This window comes from Triturus cristatus, chromosome 3_2, assembly GCF_964204655.1.
Source record: "Triturus cristatus chromosome 3_2, aTriCri1.1, whole genome shotgun sequence".
Classification (NCBI taxonomy): Eukaryota; Metazoa; Chordata; class Amphibia; order Caudata; family Salamandridae; genus Triturus; species Triturus cristatus.
The window spans coordinates 285,806,513-285,822,385 of NC_140584.1; positions in this window are offsets into that span (position 1 = coordinate 285,806,513).

The following is a 15,873-nucleotide window of genomic DNA, read 5'->3' on the forward strand; positions in this document are numbered from 1 at the left end:
GACTTATGAAGGAAGTGTGTAAAACCCTCAACCTGACTCACATCAAAACATTGGTGTACCATCCTCAGACCAATGGCCTCGTTGAGAGGTATAACGGGACCCTGAAGGCCATCCTCAAAAAGATGCTGAGTAGTGAGGGGACCGGCTGGGACCGTCTGCTTCCTTTGGCCTCATGTGTAATCAGGAACCAGGTCCAAAGCAGTCTCGGGTGTTCATCATTCGAGATGCTGTACGGGAGACAACCCAGGTCTCTCCTAGAGATGACCTAGGAGGCCTGGGAGAGCGAGGAAGTAGATGAAGCCAAGGGATTTTTGGAATACACCAGGTCCCTCAAATCAAAAATAGGGAAGTTGCAGGACTTGGCATATTCTCAATTGGAAAGAAAGCAGGAGAGACAAAAGTACCATTATGACAAAGGCAAGAAATGGCGGTGGTTGGCCATTAGAGACTGGGTGTTAGTCTTGTTTCCCTCTTCAGCTAGTAAGTTTTAAGTCGAAGTGGATGGACCCGTATAAAATAGTGGGGACTGTTGGAAACACCAGCTATAAAGTACAGGTCCGACCTTCCCGTATCCAGACCTACCATATAAACATCCTAAAGAAATGGTTAGGGCCCCTCCCTGTCTCCACCCATGTAGCCCAACCTGTTACTCCGGACTTGCCCTCCTGTACTTTAAGCCAACTCGTCATAAATGAGACCTTGGCTTGGCCAAGAAGGCCTTGGATGAGGTACTGTGTCCTTTCTCTCATCTCTTCTCAGATGATCCCGGAAAGACGTCCTTTATTGAACACTCCATTAGGACCCTACCGGGTCGGGTCATAAAACAACGACTGTATCGTATATCAGCCGCCCGGAGACAGGCAGCACATGATGAGGTCAAAAGTATGGTGAAAATGGGAGTCATCCACCCCTCAAGAAGTGAGTGGTCCTCTCCCATCGTGATGGTTCCCAAACCTGATGGAACCACCCGGTTCTGTATGGATTTCAGAGCTCTCAACTCGATTTCCAAATTCTATTCCTATCCCATGCCTAGGATAGATGAGTTGATTGAGAAGATGGGAGAGGCCCGATATATAACCACTTTTGACCTAACAAAGGGTTATTGGCAGGTCCCGTTGAACCAGGCCGATAGGGAGAAGACAGCTTTCGTTATGAGTTTACTGTCCTCCCCTTCGACCTGCACGGAGCACCTGCCACCTTCCAGCGTTTAATGAAAATGGTCCTCCAGCAACATCTGTCATTTGCATCGGCCTATTTGGACGGTATTGTGGTGTTCAGCCCCACTTGGGAGGATGACCTGGAACACATACGACAGGTCCTACACTTCGTACGAGAGGCGGGGTTACACATTAATTTAAAAAAATCCCGGGTGGGGTTTCAGTCGGTCCGATACTTAGGATACGTATTAGGTCATGGAGTGATTGCCCCCCAGAAAGAAAAGATGAAGGCAATAATAGAAACTCCCTTCCCTTCCACCAAAAGAGAGATGAGGGCCTTTCTGGGGTTGTTAGCATATTACCGACGTTTTATCCCACAGTATTCAGAATTAGCAACTCCTCTCACTGACGCCCTCAGAAAAACGGTGAAAACACAGACATTGTTGAGCCCCTCAGAAGCTATGGTGGATGCTTTTGTCAAGTTAAAACGAGCTATCACTAGTGGCCCGGTATTAGCATCCCCTGACAAACCCTTCATTCTCCACACGGACGCCTCCGACTATGGACTGGGAGCCGTATTATCGCAGATTTCCTCAGAAGGTATAGACCACCCCATCCTTTTTATCAGTCAGAGATTATTTTCCTGAGAAGGGAAGTATCCTACCGTAGAGAAGGAATGCCTAGTGGTGAAATGGGCCATAGATAAACTGAAGTATTATCTGGAGGGTAGCCACTTCACCCTCTACACTGATCACGCGCCACTTCAGTGGATGAGCAGAAACATGGGCCATAATCCGCGCATTTTGCGTTGGTTCCTGTCACTTCAACCCTTCTCTTTTGAGGTGAAACATCTCAGGGATGTTGATAATGGAAGTGCGGTTTTCTGTCCTGTGTGTTTCCTCTCCCCGAACGGGAGAATCCTAGGGGGGAGGTATGTCACGATTTAGGCAATTCACGGGAGGGACTGGAAGAGACAGAATGCTGGTGGACTGAGCCGACTGAAATGAGTCCTTACCTTTTGTTTCAGCCGGAGGACTTCTGCTTTGAAAAAGACACACCGCAAGAGGAAGAAAATGGAATAAAGAGACAGGGTCCCTTTAACTGGATGTACTCCCATGGAGACAAGGCCCATGCTTCTGATGTCACGCTCAACTGGCCCATAGAAGGTGAAAGCTATCATGGCAAGGAGGAAGAAGGCGGAAGTCTTAGAGGTAGTGAAGATTGGAGAACCTAAAGGAATCAACGCAGAACGCCAGAGAAGAGACGACCGCTGCTGCTTTTGGAGGAAGAGGCAGTGGCAAGGAAGCCAGGAGGCCAACGGACCTGTCCTGCGCCCCGCCACACTTCAGGAGGAGCGTGGCTAAAACAGGTATGGGAGCCCGTTTCAGGGTGGGTGGGGAGGAGGGCAAACACCAGCGAGTAAAGCGCCTCCTGCTACTTTGGACATCTCCCATTAACCTGTGCACATAGTCACCGTCATAGTTGTGTGAGCGCACTGGTGGTCCCTCACCCCTGTCCCCTGAATACAAACCATATAGTACTCCTCACGTTTCCTCCTACTTTCTTTTTTTTGTTTCCACAACGTACATGACCGAGCCACCACATATGAGGGGAGAAGACAACTAGGAAGAGAAGCAGAAGCGCCCTGTGACGCTAACATGGCCGAAGCTGCGTTGTTCTAGTGACTGAACTCTGGCCTCCCCTAAGAAAAGGGTTGTACGGAAAATAAAACCAAGGTTACCACGTCCCCGCGTATGCCTCGATCCTTGTATCCCGCGACAGCATTGTAATGGTATGCGTTGTAAAGGTATAATGCGATGTAATGGAATGCATTGTAAAGGTAGTTTCTGAAAATGCGATATAATGGCATGCGATGTAAAAGAATGCGTGGTAAAGGATGTTGCGATGTAAAAACTGTGTTGTAAAGGCATGCATTGTAAATGTATGCGTTGTAACGTCATACATTCTCATAACTAGCTGATGGCGTCTTATTCGCCAACTGGAACTACCCTGTTATTCTTTTAGAATTGTGTTTGCCCCATAGTAGTTAGCTTTCTGTTCCTCCATCATCGCGCTTATTGGCTAAAGTTAGCATTCCCAATGGCCAGCAAGGTATCCAACTGTTTAGTTAGTCTCTTGTTCAGTCAAGATCTTATTTACTAGCTGAAGTTATCATTTTACTCCCCTAGCATCTTGCTCTCCAGCTGACTTTATCCTCATACTTCTCTCAGGAGCAAATCCTATTCGTCCATGATTTTATTTACTCGCTCAAGTTAGCACTGTATTTTGTTAGCATCTTATTGACCAGCTAAAGTCATAATTTTAGCCCTCTAGCCCTCTAGCTTTTTGTTTGTTTAGCATCTTCCTCAACCCCCGAGGCCATTCTCTTACTCAGTGCTTAAGTTAGCCTCTTGTCATCAAGGATTGTATTCAATTGCTGAAGTTTCGTTTTTACTTGTGGAGCATCTGAAGTTGGCCTCTGCTTCCTCAAAGATGCATCTCATTCAGCTGGAACTTTATTCACAGGCAGGTGTTAGCACTTTATTCAGCTCCTTGAAGCAAAGCAGATCTCAATACACACAGGAAGCTTCTGCCTTTCATTAGCGGCACCTGCTCGACAGGTGACTTAATCTGATAACTGCAACACTGAGAGGTCTGTAGCTCTGGATCCTGTTCCCTGCCACCTACGCACCCACAGCTGGACACAGCCCCATATCTCACGCCCTCCTGCACGCTCTCTTCAAATGTGCAGTCTCCTCCTCCCTTTCTCTGAACCACTACAAAATTACCTGAAACCCATCCTCTCTAAGCCACCCGAGGTGCAGGAAAACCACAGCACACGTCAGCCTCCAAGCAGTCGCACGATGACACTGCCACAGCTGCAGCACTACCACCCCACCAAGACACCCACTCACTTCCTGTCTGCGTGACTCTCTGCCTCACATTCTCCAAACCTATCCCACTATCAGGCTCCTTCTTGCAGCCTCGTCCCTCTCCTTACTCGCTTCATTTTCCCTAGTGCTTCCTCCCTTTTCCTTTTCTACAACTTTGAAATTTTTACCTTTATTTCGATCTCTCTAAAAAAAGACACATTCACACCCTCTCACTATCTGTACTCTATACTTTATCTCTTTCTCTTTTCTTATCTACGCTTCCTCCTTCTCTCGCATTTGTTCTCTACCTCTCTCGCTCTGTTCCTCACATCCATTTCCAATGCTTCTTCTCTTTCAACTTTGTTTTGGGTTTTGTACCTTTCTTTTTCCCATGCTCTCTATATCGTTTCCGTTTTTCCTTTTCTATTGCACTGTTTCTTTGTTCTTCTTGTTTCTTTTTCCTTTCCTTTCTTTTACTTAAACTGTTTTCATTCTTCCTTTCTCTATTCCTCTTTTTCTTTTATCGGTCCTACTTTTCCATCTTCCTTCCTCCATGAAATTCTCCCTCTCACCTGACTGTTGCACTGATCCTTCTCTCCCATTGGATGCCTGTTTTGCAACGATTGGTTACACACATCAGCTGGATCTGCATTGGTTGGTTTTACATCAAATGGACATGCACTTACTGGTACAATACATGAGAAGAGCATGCAATAAGTGATGAGGAAGAAGAGGAAGACATGCAATGAACTGGTGCTTACTGCTTGTAAGTTTAAGCACCACTTGCAAGGATGAAGTGGGGGTAAACGTGCTGCTCAGGACTGTAGCCAAGAGGCACCTGGCAGAGCAAGATATCCCACAATAAAACCTGTCCAGTTAAACGTACCTGGCTGCAGGCCAGAAAATGCCTTCAGAACAAATACTTAGCTGATGTTACCACTTCCTTCACCTCTGAAAGCATGCAGCATAAAAACTAAATTAGTGACCAGCACTACATTGTGAAACAAACTTTAAACCAATACAAATAACTTTATTCGGTGATTTGCACAAAACCATCAAAGTATACAAAAGATAAAACATGTCTATTTACAATTTAAAAGAGTGTGAAAACAAATCCATATCCAATTGCTATTAAAAAGAGGAACATAAAAATGACCAGCCAAGCATGCACCAAAAATCATTGAATAAGAGCTGTAAGGCATGCTTCCTACTATAAACCGTACAGCATGCAAGACCCAAAAGGATAATAGGAAAACAATCCAGCAATCCGCAATACATAAAGTTCATATTTGACATAAAAACAGGTGATATTATGGTGCAATCTGTGATAAAAGCTTCTGTCGGATTGTCCAGAAGGCAAATAAAAAGCGGCTGACAGCAAAAACTATCGGCTCCGATACATCCGCTTTTAGGATTCTATATGCAATCTGATGTTGCCTAGCTACTAAGTTGAGGCAGATTGGTCTTATCCACCTCCTGCATAACTGATGGTATCTAGGACAAAAAAATAAAACGTGTTCTTCAGTTTCCTTAACATTAGTGCAGGCAGGACAAGAATCTAGTAGTAAGCCAACCTCTTCCTTTCTAGGAAATTTTAGAGCAAATTGTTGTATTTGAATCTAACAAATAAGCTTTTTGCGAGGGGGGGAGTGAAATTTGGTCCAAAAAAGGTTCGAATTGTGGACATGATTTTATTGCTAAAAATCTGGAAGATAGCTAACCACTAGACAACTTATTAGTGTAGTGATCTCCCACCACCTCCCAGTATTTGACTTTTAATCTCAATAGATCCTCTCTTGTAGCCCTATCCAGATGTTCCCACAAATCCATCATGTTTATTTGCTGGCACCAATCTGCAATGTGCTTAAACCATGGTATTTTTGATGCACCATTGATCTTCATAAGCTCCCGCAGAGAGTCTCGATAATCAGTAAGTTGGGGGGTTATCCATAGATGCACCCAGTAGGTTAAGGGTTTCAGAGCAGCCAGATCACCAATTCTCCTTAACCCAAGGTAAGAAAAAGGGGAATTAGAGGAGTTGTGATAGGTGCCAAAATAAGGGACCTAACAAAGATGTTTTCACAAATCGTTAGCTTATTAACAGTGGTGTAGCCCCAGAATAAAGATATTTAAACAAAAAAAAACAGTGGTGTAGCCCCAGATCTCAGCTCCATACAAGGCTCCACTTTGGGCTTTTACACGATAAATTTCCAGGGCTGGGGAGAGGGGTTGAGTATAGGATTGTTTATGAAATCTTAGTATGGATTTGGATCTCTGGCATAGAGTTAGATAACTCTTATTTAACTGATATTCCCATTTAAGTAACTCATTCAGTCCTATGCCTAAAACTTTTACCCGTTTGAGGGGTTCATGCGTGATCTTAATCTCCCATATACCACCCCGTACTTTTCCAAATACCATGTATTTAGTCTTAGAGGTGTTGAGTTCTAATCTCCTGTCTCTACAAAATTCTAGAAATCCATCCAAAAGTATTTGCAGGCCCATGGGTGTTTTAGATATTAGTAGGAAGTCATCTGCAAAGAGCAGAATTGGGACTTTCTCGCCATTCAGGGAGGGTGCATCATTCCTACAAGCAATTAAGCGACTCGCCACATCATTTATAAACAGGGAAAACAGCGTGGGGGCGAGAACACACCCCTGTCGTACCCCTCGCTGTACTGGTATCTTCTCTGTTAATTCGCCATTCTTCCCCCATCTAACCTGGGCATAATTATCCATGTGGAGGCGGGCTATCACTGCTACTAAATCCGCAGGAGCGCCTAGGTCGAGCATGATCTGCCAGAGCAAGTCACGTGGTACTAGATCAAACGCTGCTCGCAGATCCACAAATGCTACATAAAGCTTCTGTTTCCTGAGTAGCACATATTTCCAGGTTAATAAAGTTATTTGAAAGCTTGGTCACACGTGCTTACTTTGGATCGAAACCCCACCGTAGGCCTGGGCGTAGTTCGCGAAGTAGCACTTCGCGAAGCTACGCAAAGTGAAGTTCGCACTACGCGAGCTACGCGTAGCACTTCGCGAACTGCGTAGTACCTTGTTCGCACTGTGCCAGATGTCGTTTTCAATGATTGCACAGTGCGGACAAGCAACCGGCACTGTGCAATCATTGAAAATGGCATCTTGCACAGTGCGAGCTGTAGTTTTCTGCTGCTCGAGTAGATTTTTACTCGAGCTTCAGCTTTCTCAACGCGAACTGGTAGTTTCTCATCGCGAGCGGTCGCGAGCATACGCGACCACTCGCAATGAGAAACCTGACCTCCTCGCATTGGGAATCTCGCCAGGAGGTTTATTTTCCATGCTCGCGATCGCCAACTTGAAGTTGCTGATCGCGAACAAGGAAAAAGTCTCGCCGGTATGTCATTTTGTTTGCTCGCGGTCGCCAACTTGACGTTGAGGACCGCGAGCAAGCAAAAAATGACCGCAGCACTACGCAACACTACGCTACGCGTGTTCGCACTGTGCTACGTGCAGTTCGCGTAGTGCGAAGTAGCGTGAACTTCGCAAACTACGCGAGCGTAGCGTAGTGCTTCGCCCAGGCTTAGTAAGTAGACAATATGATGTGGTCATCCATCCAGCATTGTAGTTTATCTAAGACTTGCCTAGAAAAAAATCTTTTGTAGGTTGTCTATCAAGCTGATGGGTCTGTAATTGGAGGGGATAGCAGCATCACCCTTTTTATAGATGGTAATTATCTCTGCTTCCCTCCAGGTTTCTGGAATGTCCCCACTAGCCACAATACAATTGGACAAGAGATGTATATACGGGGCCCATATCATTGGTTCTGATTTATACAAAACTCCCGGAATCGAGTCAGGGCCAGGGACTTTGCCTGCCTTTAATCTGCTAATCGCTGACAAAGTAGCCTGTAGTGTAAAAGCCAGTGGGGGGTTGTTGGCATTCGTCACAGGGGCGATGGTAGCTGGATTGAGTTCAGCCCTGTTGGTGTCTGATTTGCCCTGATCCTCTAATCTGGAGTAGAGATTGGAAAAGTGGTCCACCCAAGCCTCCGGTTGAATATGATAGCTAAGAGTGGAAACATTCTCCGTGCTCCGCTTTGAAACAATATACCAAAAAAAGTGACTATCCCTGCTTTGAGCAGCTAGGACCAGATCTTGCCAGTTTTTATCGGCAGCGTCTCGCTTGGCTTTGTTTAAAGCTGTTACGGGCTAAAATTACTTCGGTTCTAGAGGATTCTCTAACTGCTAATTGCAGAGCCTTCTTGGCTCTCTTGGATTCGTTGTTGAACCACTTCTTTTCCCCTACACAAGGGGGCCTTCTGACAGAGCTATTTCTAGTAAAAACAGTTTGTAAGACTTCGAAAAATTTGTGATGCATCGTCACTATGTGCGTTAATTCTAGTTGTTGTATGTTTCCCGCGGCACTGCACAAGTTAGTTAAAAACAAAATGAAGAGCCTATATATTCTAGTATATAGGTCCTGGTCAGCTTAGACTTTGGGCCAATAACTCTTCTACGATTATTAGTTACGTGCGGCTCTTCATTTTTAGACATGTGACTAGAGAAATTCCTATTGAGGTCCATACCCCTCATTGTTAATAGCAAAGGATTATGATCGCTGTCATCTCGTTGTTCGATACTCATATCTTCTACCAGAGACCAAACCCTTACATCTACAAATATATCATCAATAATACTAGTGTAGGCACCCCCTTTAAAGGTAGCCTTCCTCTCTAAATAAGATCTTGTTCTCCCATTACAGGCCCTCAAGCTCCTACCTGTGATTAAAGAAGCAATCTGCAAGGAGACATTTGTTAGGCGATTACTTTGTTCGCCAGTAACCAGATTAGAGACACCCCATAGCTCATCCTCTTCCTTGAGCAGAGCACTCAATAGGATAGACGGTTCAAATGCAGCATTGAAATCCCCCGTGACTATGATTTTAGAGTTAGTTTGGTATACTCCAACCAAATCATCCAGCAGCGAGAGTACAGAAGATTCACTGCTAGATGATTCTGACCTGGCATAAACATTAAACACGGTCAAGACTAAGCCGGTCAGAAAGACAAGCTGGATCCCCATAATATCTTGGGAATTTATTGGTAAATGCTTGTACTTGCAAGCTAAGGAACTTTTTACAAGAATTAGCTGCCCACCACTAGCCCTACCTGTTGACTTGGGAGGGTTAGCTTCCACACTATAAGTGGTATATCCATTTATATGTACCCTGTCTACAGCCCAGGTCTCTTGGAAGACACAGATATCATTTTTCCCTATATAGGAAAACCAATCTGGGTCTTGAAGTTTAGAGTGGATACCCGCCAGGTTCCATGATATTATTGTTAAACAGTAATTTACCTCATTTATGTTTGCGGGTACACACCCATGGATATCTATACAATTAGAGGAATCATTAGCACTGGTTGGGGCAATCAGGTGTGATCTTACGTGATGTTGCTTTAAACCATTTCTTTAACTATCAGTTGTTCAGTGAAACTGCATCTGCATGGTCCTCTAGAAACTATAGCATGCTGTGGGAGATAATCATAATCCCGCATTGTAGGAAGCTGGCTCTCTGTATAGTATACCAAAAAGAAATGTACTGTGCAAAGAGTCCAGGTATTCCCTCATAAGTGGACAGAGTTTTACTCTAGCAAACCCAAGGTGCTCTTCTGGGGGGTAGTGTGGTCGAGCAGCCGTAGGCTTATCAGAGAGGAGTGTGAGAAATCTGGAATACACATACAGGTATTATATGACGTGCACGACTCAATAAGGAGATCCACACCAATTTATAGAATAACTCTTATCTTTAAATAAGTTTTGGCACCAAGATCATCAAAATCAGGTAAGTACGATTCGAGATAGAAATTCTTTTAGGTTTCAAAAGTCGACCCAGTGCAATTTTCAGAAGCAGCATTGTTATCCTATGGAGGAAAAATATACACTGCATACAGGCACTTTACAGAGACTTACGTAATCAAGCTCCTGGACTTAAGGTAAAGTGTAGGGCAAGGTACAAGGAAGCACCAACAGGTCACCTCGGGCCGCACTGGGGCAGTTAGGTGCAGAAGGGCTTTTCAGCATTGGGTGCCCAATGTTATTCTATGGGGGGAAAACATGTACTGCATTTGGCCACTTGACAGAGACTTACTGGACCAATCTTCTGGACTTCAGGTGAGTATGGGGGCTGCACAAAGCGGCTGCAGATGGCTCTCTACATGCATAGTGGTACCCCTTCAACAGATATGAAAAGTTAGAGCTGTAGACCTTTTTTCCTGTCCAAAATACTGTAGAGTGACATCTCATTTCTTAAACCTCGGTTAGTTAGTGGCTAAACGGGCAATCACGAGCAACTGAAAATAACCACTCGCCACAGCCATAACATATTGGACTGATACGTTTAGGAGATGGGCCCAAGTCGAAAGCATGGCCCTGTACAGAGAAGAGAGTGAAGGTCTCTGCACTCACCTGATAGCAGAATCCTGGGATTGTTTATGGGCCACACTAGAGGAAAGACCTCAAGACAATATCCTTTCCCCGTGACAAGTACGGACCTCTCAAGTGCAACCCACATTGCCCACCTCCCTGAGCCCCTCTCTCACTTTGCCGGCCCCTAGCATCACTTCCTGCCCTCACTCCCTCCAAACATTAGCTGCCAACACTCAGTTCAAGTCCAGAAATACCCCCTCCCATCTAGAATCCTCACTTCTCCACTCAATATAGACCTCTTCTCCACCCCCCGCCACTAAGCACCATCATCCGATCCTCCAACCTGTCTGTTTGCTTTTACACTCAGTTTCTCCTATTCTCTTACCTCAATTCTATTTTTACCTAACAGCCTCTCCCCTGACATTACCCTCTTAATGCAACATTGCTCACGACCAGTGCATATCAGACTACTTACCCTCTGGATTCCCCAAAGGGCTGACATCCCATTCAATCTCCCCCCTTAACCCCTCACAAATGCCATATGATCTGGCACATTCATGCAAAGCCACCATCCTATGTAGAAATTTGAACCACTTCACTATCTATCGTACAGCCGATCTACTTAACCTCGTCCCCGAACTCACTCACCACAAGTGATATTCCTTCCTCAACCACAAAGAGGTTCACCTTAGACTTAGGCTCTACCCTACAAGTGGGCTGTTTTTACCTGCTGTACTTTGAGTTTAAATCAATGTAACATTCTGCATTGCATAAAACTTCAATAAAGCTATCTTGAGAAAAAAAAGATAACTGTGACTTACAATGTGCTTCCAATCGAACTTCTTATGTCTAAGCACTACGTGGAGGAGGAGTTTCAGCAGGACAGATCTGCTTTAAAAATGTACATTAAAACATTTCCTTGAATACTTTGTAAAATCACATTTTACAGTTCATATAATGCATTAACAGGTATGTGAACATAGTTACTCTGGGTTCTATTCACAAATTGCATTTTGTAGTGTAGAACGTAGTAAAGCAGTAGTACTACATAATGCTATTCACAAACCTATGGCTGGAAACTTTTGCCTCTCCTATCATTTCTGTGCGGAGATCTAAGCCAAGATGGTGGAAAGCTTCGCACATGTAGGTATGCGTTTTTGTAGCAAATGGAGGATGGACTTGGGGAAGTGGTTGGAAAGTGTGGAATACTTAATACTAAATGGGGGGATTCAGGGAAATTTAAGGAGAGTTGTAGAGAGGGACATGCTAATACAAACACACAACCACAAAAGAGTAAAACCATTGGTATTTACAAACTATACTTCTAAAGCACCCTTCAGGTGTCAAAACAGGATCAAATGTATTCTAGACCAGCCTCGGAATGAGACAAGCATCACACATGGCCTCTCACAGGCACTACAGTGCACTTCCATACAAAGCACTGGAGATGGTAATAAAACAGCACACCATAGAAACCAATGTCAAATTAAGTACATTATTTTAAGATTTAAATGATATAAAATACAAATTATAAAGATTTATTGAACACATAACATTTAACAAACTTTACTACATATTAATTAACAAATGAAAATGTTAGTGAGGGTGGAATTTTAAAAATGGTTTAAAATTATGTATAAATTATTCAATTATTTATTACTTAAATTAACATATTTAAAATGAATAATTATTTATTGAAAATGTAATTTGATGAGCTAAGTTCTGGTAACATTTCATTTTATTAATTATAGGTTTATAAATATTTCACATTAATTTACATTTATTTCATACATAAAAATATTTTTTATAAATTCTTAAAAAACAAAAGAATTAACTTTAACCATTGTATCGATACTATCACATATGGAGATGTCTCCCATGGTTTTGGTGATCTTCCCCTGCAGGTGCAAAGTTACTTGTAGTAACTTTTCAATCATAAATCCTGGCTGTAGGATGCTTCACCCTCCAAGTTAAGGGTGTGGAGACATGTAAACCTACACATAGGTGTAAATCTACACTCAGAAATAGTCAATAGCAATAAAGTGTAGTATCACACCTAGATCAGGATTACTGGAACCAAGCAATTTTGCGACCTTACCACTATCAGCATAATCATCAAGTTGCTACACTTGCCACAGAATCCATTATCTTCCTCATAATCTACTGATCTTAACAAAAATATGTTCTAGCTCAAGTGGATCAAAGGTTACTAAACTGCTGCCACACAAATTGCTGTGGTGTGACAGGCTTGTTGACGTGCAGGGGCAGGTCACCTTTTATTCGCTGTTTGCTATATTTAGGTGTTAAACTGACATTAATGAGATCAAACCTTTGGCCATACAGTGTTAACAGTTGTGAAAATAACGAAATGGTAAAGTAATACTGCTTCAAAATGTTTCACAGTGTGACACATTGTTAGACCTGTCAGCATTAGGGTGGTCTTCCCCCAAACGTTTTGCCTTCACCCCAACAATTTCTGCTGATCTCGATTTTGCTGACCTTAGGACCATGGGCACTTTACCACAGCTAACCACTGCTAAAATGGATGTACACACTCCTTAAAACATGGCAACATTGGCTTATACCCAAGTGACATATTTAATTAGCTTTAAGACCCTAGTAAAGGGACACTACCTAGACCTAGGAACAAAGTCTTTCAGGCTCGGTCTTAACAGAAACTAAAAGGAAAATGGGTTAGGGCGTCGAAGTTTCGGGCTCTTCTGAAGTAAATCTACAAGACCATCATCAGGACAAGATGTTTCATGTGAAGATCCAAGACCCCTGGGTATGAGAACCAAAATAGTTCTGCAGAGGAAACACCCGCAGTTGAGTTGTGGAATTCGACGCTTCGATTAGTAACACACAATAAAGTAAATGCAGATAAATTTGAAAGAGACAATGGCAGCAGTCACACTCCACGGTCCTATTTTCCTTTTAGTTTCTGTTAAGACTGAACCTGGGAGACTTTGTTCCTATGTCTAGGACTATCTCCATACTATGTATTTTTAGAAATGGGCTTTTGGACATTGATAACTATTGAAAACTTAAATGCCAAGAAACTTTCATCTCTGTTATCAATGATTTTGAAGTACGTTTTTACTTTTGAACCCCTATTGTGACTTTCATTCTTTGGACACAATTTAATGAACTAAGAAATACACCTGGTTGTACTGATTTATTCTTTTTCCTTGAATTTATAAAGATAATTGTGTTTTTCATTGATGTTGGATGTCATTAATAGAGGTCTAGAAAGTAATTATTAACTTCATTTAAACATAACTCTATATATATCACTTGTTAGCACCTTTATCTGAGACCTTTAGAAAGTTGGCATTTTCCTGCCTTAGCCATTTAGTGCCTGCAACCTGTCTCTGGGTAACTTGACTGAGTGTAGTTGAAAGTTGGGCTTTGTGTATTCCTCCTAGACGGCTGCACATAATACAGTGCTTAGGTGTGCTTGTATGGGCCATTACTGGCAGGAAAGGAGGGAGGAGCTGGGCACAGCTGATGATGCAAGACCTCCATTGCAGCCTCGCTGCATCTTGGAGCTGACGCATCACTTCAGCTGCACAATGCATCTCCGATGCAGACTCTCGCAACTCTCATCAAACCAAGATTTAAGGTTCTTTGTTCAACTGCCCAAACTTGGTCCCTCTAGCTGACCCATGTTCCATTGCCGTCGGCCTGCACTTGTGCTTTTGTCCTGGTCCGGCGCGATCAGATATCCACAGTTGGTGCTTTTTGCTATGTGCCGCTATTTTCACTGAAATCTTTAAACCTGCATATCTTCAGATCTACTGATTGCATTTTTGTTGTTTTGGTCTTGTATTATTTATTTTAAAATTGTTCTGTCCTTTGTGGTGTGTTTTCACTGTGTTACTGTTTAAAGTGCTGAACAAATACTTTACACATTGCCTCTAAGTTAAGCCTGACTGCTCTGGGCCAGACTACCAGTGGGTTGGGCACAGGTTACCTTAGGGTTTGCTTGTGACTTCACCCTGACAAGGAGTGAGGCTGCTGCTTGACCAGGGCTCACACCCCAGTCAACAACCCCATTTCTTACACACATAATTAGATTTTTCTTGCTGCATAATTTAGTCAACACTGCCGCATAAGTTGGTCCTCCCAGCCGCATAATTCCAGTGACCCTGACCTGAGTGCAATAGTAAATTTACATGTGAGTAAATATACATGTGCATATTTACCTTTCTGCATAGGCCCCCTTTCGTAGTATGTGAATAGTACTATTGTAGTGATATCTTACGTACTAGAAAGTGTCGTTTGTGACTATAGCCCATAGCTAAGATTTCAATGAATTACTTACCTGATATCATACATTTACACGTACCACAAATACATAACATCTTCGTTGTCCCAGGCCGATCAGGAGGCCTAATGGTATGAGCACCATCAAAAAGGGACTAAGACTGAACTGAACTATCAAAAAACAATGAACTATCCTCAGATGCATTCTTGAGAAGATATGTAAAACCCCTCATGTCAACCTGGCTTCAATCATTATTGGACAACAGATCCAATGGTCCATCCTTAGTGTGCCTTACTGGACACTTACAACCACGAGTACGGATAACACTGAAGAGTGTGGTAAGAATGTGCATGAATTGAGAGGCACAAAATAACAGCTTCCAAGAGGATGATCAATTTCTTTTAAAAAGCAGGACATTATCAGGTGAGGAGAGGTGGGTCAGTGGAGGAGAGAGCAGCCAGGGCAGGGCACTGCTTATCAGAAAAGCCACACCCATTTGCGAAGCCCAGGGGCAGTAGCCTACTCTCCCCTAAGCCACGGAGAACTGGATCAGGCTGCAAGGACCGGGAGTTGGGCCCCTTCCCTGGTCCTTGCAGCCATTATATAGTGCTGCGAAGTCCTGGGTAGGGGTGCCCTCTCTTAGGCATTGAAGCGCTGGATCAGGCTGCAAGGACCGGGAGTTGGGCCCCTTCCCTGGTCCTTGCAGCCATTATATAGTGCTGCGAAGTCCTGGGTAGGGGTGCCCTCTCTTAGGCATTGAAGCGCTGGATCAGGCTGCAAGGACCGGGAGTTGGGCCCCTTCCCTGGTCCTTGCAGCCATTATATAGTGCTGCGAAGTCCTGGGTAGGGGTGCCCTCTCTTAGGCATTGAAGCGCTGGATCAGGCTGCAAGGACCGGGAGTTGGGCCCCTTCCCTGGTCCTTGCAGCCATTATATAGTGCTGCGAAGTCCTGGGTAGGGGTGCCCTCTCTTAGGCCTTGAAGCGCTGGATCAGGCTGCAAGGACCGGGAGTTGGGCCCCTACCCTGGTCCTTGCAGCCATTATATAGTGCTGCGAAGTCCTGGGTAGGGGTGCCCTCTCTTAGGCCTTGAAGCGCTGGATCAGGCTGCAAGGACCGGGAGTTGGGCCCATTCCCTGGTCCTTGCAGCCATTATATAGTGCTGCAAAGTC